Raw genomic sequence first — 11,018 nt, forward strand, 5'->3', positions numbered from 1 at the left:
TTTTATTTTTTTTCTACTTCTTTAATTTACCCTTTTTGTATTTTTCTTCTACTTCTTTAATTTACCCTTTTTTATTTTTCTTCTACTTTTTTTATTCACCCTTTTTTATTTTTCTTCTACTTTTTTAATTCACCCTTTTTTATTTTTCTCCTACTTCTTTAATTCACACTTTTTTTATTTTTCTTCTACTTCTTTAATTGACCCTTTTTTATTTTTCTACTACTTCTTTAATTTACCCTTTTTTATTTTTCTTCTACTTTTTTAATTTACCCTTTTTTATTTTCCTCTTACTTCTTTAATTTACCCTTTTTTATTTTTCTTCTACTTCTTTAATTCACCCTTTTTTATTTTTCTTCTACTTCTTTAATTTACCCTTTTTTATTTTTCTTCTACTTCTTTAATTTACCCTTTTTTATTTTTCTTCTACTTCTTTAATTTACCTTTTTTAATTTTTCTTCTACTTCTTTAATTTACCCTTTTTTATTTTTCTTCTACTTCTTTAATTCACCCTTTTTTTATTTTTCTTCTACTTCTTGAATTCACCCTTTTTTATTTTTCTTCTACTTCTTTAATTTACCCTTTTTTATTTTTCTTCTACTTCTTTAATTCACCCTTTTTTATTTTTCTTCTACTCCTTTAATTCCCCTTTTTTTATTTTTCTTCTACTTCTTTAATTTACCCTTTTTTATTTTTCTTCTACTTCTTTAATTGACCCTTTTTTATTTTTCTTCTACTTTTTTAATTCACCCTTTTTTATTTTTCTTCTACTTCTTTAATGTACCCTTTTTTATTTTTCTTCTACTTTAATTCACCCTTTTTATTTTTCTTCTACTTCTTTAATTTACCCTTTTTTATTTTTCTTCTACTTCTTTAATTTACCCTTTTTTATTTTTCTTCTACTTTTTTAATTCACCCTTTTTTATTTTTCTTCTACTTCTTTAATTATCCCTTTTTTATTTTTCTTCTACTTTTTTAATTTACCCTGTTTTATTTTTCTTCTACTTCTTTAATTTACCCTTTTTTATTTTTCTTCTACGTCTTCAATTTACCCTTTTTGATTTTCCTTTACTTCTTTAATTTACCCTTTTTGATTATCCTTCTACTTCTTTAATTTACCCTTTTTTATTTTTCTTCTACTTCTTTAATTCACCCTTTCTATTTTTCTTCTACTTTTTTAATTCACCCTTTTTTGTTTTTCTTCTACTCCTTTAATTCACCCTTTTTTATTTTTCTTCTACTTCTTTAATTCACCCTTTTTTATTTTCTTCTACTTCTTTAATTTACCCTTTTTTATTTTTCTTCTACTTCTTTAATTTACCCTTTTTTATTTTTCTTCTACTTCTTTAATTTACCCTTTTTTTTCTTCTACTTCTTTAATTTAACTTTTTTTATTTTTCTTCTACTTCTTTAATTTACCTATTTTTATTTTTCTTCTACTTCTTCAATTTACCCTTTTTTTATTTTTCTTCTACTTCTTTAATTCCCCCTTTTTTATTTTTCTTCTACTTCTTTAATTTACCCTTTTTTATTTTTATTTTACTTCTTCGATTTACCCTTTTTTATTTTCCTGCTACTTTTTTAATTTACCCTTTTGATTTTCCTTCTACTTCTTTAATTTACCCTTTTTTATTTTACTTCTACTTCTTCAATTTACCTTTTTTTATTTTTCTTCTACTTCTTTAATTTACCGTTTTTGATTTTTCTTCTACTTCTTTAATTTACCATTTTTATGTTTCTTCTACTTCTTTAATTTACCTTTTTGATTTTTCTTCTACTTCTGTAATTTACCTTTTTTATTTTACTTCTACTTCTTCAATTTACCTTTTTTTATTTTTCTTCTACTTCTTTAATTTACCGTTTTTGATTTTTCTTCTACTTCTTTAATTTACCTTTTTTATGTTTCTTCTACTTCTTTAATTTACCTTTTTGATTTTTCTTCTACTTCTTTAATTTACCTTTTTGATTTTTCTTCTACTTCTTTAATTTACCCTTTTTTTTATTTTTCTTCTACTTCTATAATTTACCTTTTTTATTTTCTTCTACTTCTTTAATTTACCCTTTTTTTATTTTTCTTCTACTTCTTTAATTTACCTTTTTTTATTTTTCTTCTACTTCTTTTATCTTCTACTTCTTTAATTTACCCTTTTTTTATTTTTCTTCTACTTCTTTAATTTACCCTTTTTGATTTTCCTTCTACTTATTTTATTTACCCTTTTTTATGTTTCTTCTACTTCTTAAATTTACCTCTTTTTATTTTTCTTCTACTTCTTTAATTTACCCTTTTTTATTTTTCTTCTACTTCTTTAATTTACCTTTTTTTATTTTTCTTCTACTTCTTTAATTTACCTTTTTTTTATTTTTCTTCTACTTCTTTAATTTACCTTTTTTAATTTTTCTTCTACTTCTTTAATTTACCTTTTTTTATTTTTCTTCTACTTCTTTAATTTACCTTTTTGTATTTTTCTTCTACTTCTTTAATTTACCTGTTTTATTTTTCTTCTACTTCTTTAATTTACCCTTTTTTTATTTTTCTTCTACTTCTTTAATTTACCTTTTTTAATTTTTCTTCTACTTCTTTAATTAACCTTTTTTTTATTTTTCTTCTTCTTCTTTAATTTACCTTTTTTTATTTTTCTTCTACTTCTTTGATTTACCCTTTTTGATTTTCCTTCTTCTTCTTTAATTTACCCTTTTTTATTTTTCTTCTACTTCTTTAATTCACCCTTTTTTTATTTTTCTTCTACTTCTTGAATTCACCCTTTTTTATTTTTCTTCTACTTCTTTAATTTACCCTTTTTTATTTTTCTTCTACTTCTTTAATTCACCCTTTTTTATTTTTCTTCTACTCCTTTAATTCCCCCTTTTTTATTTTTCTTCTACTTCTTTAATTTACCCTTTTTTATTTTTCTTCTACTTCTTTAATTGACCCTTTTTTATTTTTCTTCTACTTTTTTAATTCACCCTTTTTTATTTTTCTTCTACTTCTTTAATGTACCCTTTTTTATTTTTCTTCTACTTTAATTCACCCTTTTTATTTTTCTTCTACTTCTTTAATTTACCCTTTTTTATTTTTCTTCTACTTCTTTAATTTACCCTTTTTTATTTTTCTTCTACTTTTTTAATTCACCCTTTTTTATTTTTCTTCTACTTCTTTAATTATCCCTTTTTTATTTTTCTTCTACTTTTTTAATTTACCCTTTTTTATTTTTCTTCTACTTCTTTAATTTACCCTTTTTTATTTTTCTTCTACGTCTTCAATTTACCCTTTTTGATTTTCCTTTACTTCTTTAATTTACCCTTTTTGATTATCCTTCTACTTCTTTAATTTACCCTTTTTTATTTTTCTTCTACTTCTTTAATTCACCCTTTCTATTTTTCTTCTACTTTTTTAATTCACCCTTTTTTGTTTTTCTTCTACTCCTTTAATTCACCCTTTTTTATTTTTCTTCTACTTCTTTAATTCACCCTTTTTTATTTTCTTCTACTTCTTTAATTTACCCTTTTTTATTTTTCTTCTACTTCTTTAATTTACCCTTTTTTATTTTTCTTCTACTTCTTTAATTTACCCTTTTTTTTCTTCTACTTCTTTAATTTAACTTTTTTTATTTTTCTTCTACTTCTTTAATTTACCTATTTTTATTTTTCTTCTACTTCTTCAATTTACCCTTTTTTTATTTTTCTTCTACTTCTTTAATTCCCCCTTTTTTATTTTTCTTCTACTTCTTTAATTTACCCTTTTTTATTTTTATTTTACTTCTTCGATTTACCCTTTTTTATTTTCCTGCTACTTTTTTAATTTACCCTTTTGATTTTCCTTCTACTTCTTTAATTTACCCTTTTTTATTTTACTTCTACTTCTTCGATTTACCTTTTTTTATTTTTCTTCTACTTCTTTAATTTACCGTTTTTGATTTTTCTTCTACTTCTTTAATTTACCATTTTTATGTTTCTTCTACTTCTTTAATTTACCTTTTTGATTTTTCTTCTACTTCTGTAATTTACCTTTTTTATTTTACTTCTACTTCTTCAATTTACCTTTTTTTATTTTTCTTCTACTTCTTTAATTTACCGTTTTTGATTTTTCTTCTACTTCTTTAATTTACCTTTTTTATGTTTCTTCTACTTCTTTAATTTACCTTTTTGATTTTTCTTCTACTTCTTTAATTTACCTTTTTGATTTTTCTTCTACTTCTTTAATTTACCCTTTTTTTATTTTTCTTCTACTTCTATAATTTACCTTTTTTATTTTCTTCTACTTCTTTAATTTACCCTTTTTTTATTTTTCTTCTACTTCTTTAATTTACCTTTTTTTATTTTTCTTCTACTTCTTTTATCTTCTACTTCTTTAATTTACCCTTTTTTTATTTTTCTTCTACTTCTTTAATTTACCCTTTTTGATTTTCCTTCTACTTATTTTATTTACCCTTTTTTATGTTTCTTCTACTTCTTAAATTTACCTCTTTTTATTTTTCTTCTACTTCTTTAATTTACCCTTTTTTATTTTTCTTCTACTTCTTTAATTTACCTTTTTTTATTTTTCTTCTACTTCTTTAATTTACCTTTTTTTTATTTTTCTTCTACTTCTTTAATTTACCTTTTTTAATTTTTCTTCTACTTCTTTAATTTACCTTTTTTTATTTTTCTTCTACTTCTTTAATTTACCTTTTTGTATTTTTCTTCTACTTCTTTAATTTACCTGTTTTATTTTTCTTCTACTTCTTTAATTTACCCTTTTTTTATTTTTCTTCTACTTCTTTAATTTACCTTTTTTAATTTTTCTTCTACTTCTTTAATTAACCTTTTTTTTATTTTTCTTCTTCTTCTTTAATTTACCTTTTTTTATTTTTCTTCTACTTCTTTGATTTACCCTTTTTGATTTTCCTTCTTCTTCTTTAATTTACCTTTTTTTATTTTTCTTCTACTTCTTTAATTTACCCTTTTTTATTTTTCTTCTACTTCTTTAATTTACCTTTTTTTATTTTTCTTCTACTTCTTTAATTTACCCTTTTTTATTTTTCTTCTACTTCTTTAATTTACCTTTTTTATTTTTCTTCTACTTCTTTAATTTACCCTTTTTGATTTTTCTTCTACTTCTTTAATTTACCTTTTTTTAATTTTTTTCTACTTCTTAAATTTACCTTTTTTATTTTTCTTCTACTTCTTTAATTTACCTCTTTTTATTTTTCTTCTACTTCTTTGATTTACCCTTTTTGATTTTTCTTCTTCTTCTTTACTTTACCTTTTTTTATTTTTCTTCTACTTCTTTAATTTACCCTTTTTTATTTTTCTTCTACTTCTTTAATTTACCTTTTTTTATTTTTCTTCTACTTCTTTAATTTACCTTTTTTATTTTTCTTCTACTTCTTTAATTTACCTTTTTTTATTTTTCTTCTACTTCTTTAATTTACCCTTTTTGATTTTTCTTCTACTTCTTTAATTTACCCTTTTTGATTTTTCTTCTACTTCTTAAATTTACCTTTTTTATTTTCCTTCTACTTCTTTAATTTACCTTTTTTTATTTTTCTTCTACTTCTTTAATTTACCTTTTTTTGTTTTTCTTCTACTTCTTTAATTTACCCTTTTTTATTTTTCTTCTACTTCTTTAATTTACCTTTTTTATTTTTCTTCTACTTCTTTAATTTACCTTTTTTAATTTTTCTTCTACTTCTTTAATCTACCTTTTTTGATTTTTCTTCTACTTCTTTAATGTACCTTTTTTTATGTTTCTTCTACTTCTTTAATTTACCTTTTTTTATTTTTCTTCTACTTCTTTAATTTACCTTTTTTAATTTTTCTTCTACTTCTTTAATTTACCCTTTTTTATTTTTCTTCTACTTCTTTAATTTACTTTTTTTTATTTTTCTTCTACTTCTTTAATTTACCTTTTTTATTTTTCTTCTACTTCTTTAATTTACCCTTTTTTTATTTTTCTTCTACTTCTTTAATTTACCTTTTTTAATTTTTCTTCTACTTCTTTAATTTACCTTTTTTATTTTTCTTTTACTTCTTTAATTTACCTTTTTTTTATTTTTCTTCTACTTCTTTAATTTACCTTTTTTTATTTTTCTTCTATTTCTTTAATTTACCCTTTTTGATTTTCTTTCTACTTATTTTATTTACCCTTTTTTTATTTTTCTTCTACTTCTTTAATTCACCTCTTTTTATTTTTCTTCTACTTCTTTGATTTACCCTTTTTATTTTTCTTCTACTTCTTTAATTTACCTTTTTTTGTTTTTCTTCTACTTCTTTAATTTACCTTTTTTAATTTTTCTTCTACTTCTTTAATTTACCTTTTTTTATTTTTCTTCTACTTCTTTTATTTACCTTTTTTTATTTTTCTTCTACTTCTTTAATTTACCTTTTTTATTTTTCTTCTACTTCTTTAATTTACCCTTTTTTAATTTTTCTTCTACTTCTTTAATTTACCTGTTTTAATTTTTCTTCTACTTCTTTAATTTACCCTTTTTTATTTTTCTTCTACTTCTTTAATTTACCTTTTTTTTATTTTTCTTCTACTTCTTTAATTTAGCTTTTTTTATTTTTCTTCTACTTCTTTAATTTACCCTTTTTGATTTTCCTTCTACTTATTTTATTTACCCTTTTTTTTTGCTTCTACTTCTTTAATTCACCTCTTTTTATTTTTCTTCTACTTCTTTGATTTACCTTTTTTTTATTTTTCTTCTACTTCTTTAATTTACCTTTTTTTATTTTTCTTCTACTTCTTTAATTTACCCGTTTTTATTTTCCTTCTACTTCTTTAATTTACCCTTTTTTATTTTCCTTTTACTTATTTTATTTACCCTTTTTTTATTTTTCTTCTACTTATTTAATTGACCCTTTTCTATTTTTCTTAATGTATGATAGTACAGCCAGGAAAACCGGTAATATGGAGGGAATTCCAAAGGCTAACACCTTGAGGAAAGAAGCGATTGTAGTTGTAAGCACCTGATAACCTTAAGAGTGAAATGTTGGAATTTTCCTGAATGTCGGGTTGTTCCGGAATTTTTACATGGAACGAACATCAATGCACCAAGTTTGTCACAGCATATTCCATTGAAATACTTGTAAAACAAGAACATTGAGTGAAACATTGCGACGATAGTGATTGTTCTTTTTTGTACCTTGTGTGAGAAGGCCAAATGCACAGATGTGGCAACAATACTCCATGCATGGGTGAATGGCGGCTTTGTAGAGATACTCGATACTTTCAGATGAGAGAAGGCAATCTACTTTCTTTGTAGCAAATTATCTACTATGCATTTGTTCCAATCCATATTACCTGTGAATGGTCTGCTTATACGTATGAATCGTTTCGAGTAAGTACTCTTCGCTTTGATAATGGTTGAACCATTTTTCTTAAACGAAACGATCTGTTAACAACATTTCGGTTTCGCTACAGACTGGCAGTCATTTTCTAAGAATGAAATCGTTGCCTTGGTTCGATGTTCTTCTTCAGCCTCTTCTATTTCTTCTTCTTCTTCTTCTTCTTATTTATTATTATTATTATTATTATCATTATTATTATTATTATTATTATTATTATTATTATTATTATTATTATTATTCAATCTCTTTGTCTTCTGTATCTTCTTCGTATTCACTCTATTCTTTTTTCTTCTTTGTCCTGTTGTTACTTTTCGTCTTTTTCTTCGTATCCTTTCTTTACAATCTCTAACTCACCCCTATTTCTTACTCTTTCTACTTTCTCTTCTCTTTTTCCATCTCTTTATCCATCACTCATTCTTCTTCTTCTTCTTCTCTCTGCTCCTCTACTTCCTCCTCCTCCTCCTCCTCCTCCCCCTCCTTCTATTCTCCCACTTACCCTGTCTTCCTCTTGGGAGTTTCATTCTTTATTCCACACATAATCCGCTTCTGTTCCATTTCTCCATGAAAAAAAAAACTTACTTATCGGATTATTTTCCTCCCAGAAACGAATTCTCCTTAACTTTTATCTTATGTATATATATATATTATGTATATACCTATATACGCACACACAATCGCCGACAGATGAGAAGAAAGAAAAAACTCCACAACAAAGAGATCCATGCACATCAAAGGTGTTTGTTTTTTTTTTGTTTTTGTTTTTTGTTTTTTTTTGTTTTTTGTAAATAAGCAAACAAATCATGTGCGGTCTTTAAAAAAACGAAGAAAATCCATTCATTGACAAAATTAAATTGCTATTATAATGAAGATTTGGTGTCTGTAAGTAACCTTCGGAATATTGTTTACAATGGGAAAATACTGTTAGTTATGTTAGTAATTATTAAGGTTATGACAAGATAATATTCTTTTCATTATTTTTGCTCTCGAGTAGATATCAGTAAATATCTTATATGTTTTTATACAGACTGACGTGGTTCTTGATTGATTAATTGTGTTTAATTTTTTTTTTATTTAACTTCATGGCTGCTATAACTGTGTGGGATATATACCCGACAGCCAAAACAATGCTAAGGATATTCTATTATCATATACCTAGTAATTATATGTTTGCTGATAAAAAAAATCACCAAGTTATCTCAACGATATAATATTTCATTGATTTAAGATTATTGTGAACAATATTTTTAAAAAAATTATATAAAGTTAGGTATGTACATATGTTTATATATTGCTATATATAAGATTTACCCCTAAACGAATTATTATTAACTAGCAATACCTGTGAAAAATTCCACGGTAGTTGAAATGTTTTAAAACATATTATAAATAAAATGAATAAAAAAAATGAAATAAAACAAATAACGACGAATTTAAAACGATTTTTAGCAAATTCTTTTTTAACTTTTTAAAATTAAAAAGATTTAATTTTTTTTAATTTACGATTTTTACAATTCAACACACAACGCATTGTTTTGTTTTGTTTTGTTTTTTCTGAATAATTTTTAATATAAATGTTAGGGGCGCATCACTACATATGCTAACGATGGACTATTCCTGACGTCACTTCCGGTAAGCAGTTTCTGCGATCTAGCAGTCTGGACCTGCGGGTCAGTGTATGTGGGTTGTAACCTTACTTTGTCATTTCAGTTGAGCAGAGTCCCACTCAACCAATATACGTTTCTGTATTTTCTGTTAATATATATTTTATTTCACTGTTTCCAGCCGGTCTCGTTGTTCTTTCAATATTAAGACCACAATAATACCATTATAAAGGAACAGCTCTCAATTCGCTTGCACGTTTAAGAAGAACCTATAATAAGAAAAACTTAGTTTCCTCCCAACATGACTTTCTTTTTATTCTAAAATAAAATAAGCAATTTGAAACTGTAAACAGGGAGCCATGTTTTGAGGGTTCTTTTTAATTATTTTTGGAGAGGAAATGGTTTTAATGGTTTTTAACTGATAAAGAGCGACTATAAAGGGAGATAATTCATTTCTTATTAATTAATGTTTGCGATGATGATGTTTTTGTGAGAACAGCCGTCAGACAAGTAAATTAATATTTAGATTTTAAAACACAGCGTCTAGGCGTAAGGATATATAATGGGTAATATTTAGTTTAATTTATTTTTATACAAGATCATAAAATGGGTGTGGAAGTCCTCTGTAAAAATTCAGATTCCCCAATTTTTATAAAATTTCAACACTAGGCATTAGACAAATATTCAATTATCTTTCAAATTTCCACTTCTTTTTAGTTACGAGAGACGTTCTAAAAGTAAAGCCTCTTCATTTTTAACTAAAAATGTTGAAGAGCTACAAAGACGGGAGTTGTACAATTAAATCGAACGACTTTTGTGCTCCAGAATTTATTTTCCTACATAGTGACGACCATTCTCAATGCAATTTTTGCCAGCGATAAACGATGACTATGCATCGGGTTCTGGGAGAAGCTTTGTCATATGAGGGGCGTTCCAAAAGTAAAGCCTCTTATTTTTTAACTAAAAATGTTGAAGAAGTGCGAGACAGAGGTGGTACCATTAAAACGAGGATAGTTCGAATAGGACTAAAAGTTTGGGAGGCTTATTGCAGCCCAAATTTCAGTGGAGGCCGATGGTCGTTGCCAGCGAAAAATCATAGGTAATTGGCTGTTCCGATAACCAAATCTATTTTTAAAGGTTATCGAAAAAGGTGAAGAGTACTGGAAACCTGAGGTTGCTTGTTGTCACTCAGACTCTAGGAAACACCACGCGTTGTTGTCTAGGATAAATCTTTGAGTATAGTCTTTATGACAATTCATAGTTAATAAATATGACTCAATTTGGCGATGTTCACCAAGGCTGGGTTTATTCAGCGTCCTGGGTGAACGCAGATCACGCACGACGGTCTGCAGCTACCAATATAGTTATAGACAAACTACTGAGAGCAGCGGCGAACACCGTAGACCTGTATTTAGTATTGGTATAGCTTGAGCTGGGCAATCGGACTTAGCTCTCATTTGCCTTATAAAGTGGCTTATATAAGTTGTAAAAACTTATCACCATGCATCCCTAGTTTGAGACCTAATTTCGCAAAGTAGGACGGGTGTGGAAAACTTTGGCTCCGGCACAATGAATGGGCTTTGATTTCACTATCCTTAAGGTGCGTGTATTTCCGTTTTGGGATTGCTTGGAAATTAAATATTCCTGCGTAACTTCTTATATGAACAAAAACAACAACTAATAATAAAACATAATTTCATGCATAGACAATCCTGAAATAGGAACTTGGTGGAGTCTCTGTGTAAGATTCACTAAGAAAATATTACAACTATTAGCAATAGACAAACTAAAAAATTTAAAAAGACAATCGTTATCAATGAAAAACGTAACTGAAAAATTACCCAGCTCGTTCCAGAACACCAAGTGAGTTGCAATTGTGAACGAAACAATGATTAATAGAAAACTGAAGATACTTGTTATCCTTCAAACTGTAAGGAAACTCACCTTTCTTACGGTTATTGTTAGAATTCTAAATTACTAGCTAGGGGTATCTGGCGTTGCCCGGGTGTTTAGAGGTGTGTGTGCTCAGGCCGGGGGGGGAGAGGGTAATCGAAACATAAGAATAAGCGAAGTAAATACTTTTAAATATTT

This window comes from Euprymna scolopes, chromosome 6 (assembly GCF_053919585.1).
Source record: "Euprymna scolopes isolate OS-2025 chromosome 6, ASM5391958v1, whole genome shotgun sequence".
Classification (NCBI taxonomy): Eukaryota; Metazoa; Mollusca; class Cephalopoda; order Sepiida; family Sepiolidae; genus Euprymna; species Euprymna scolopes.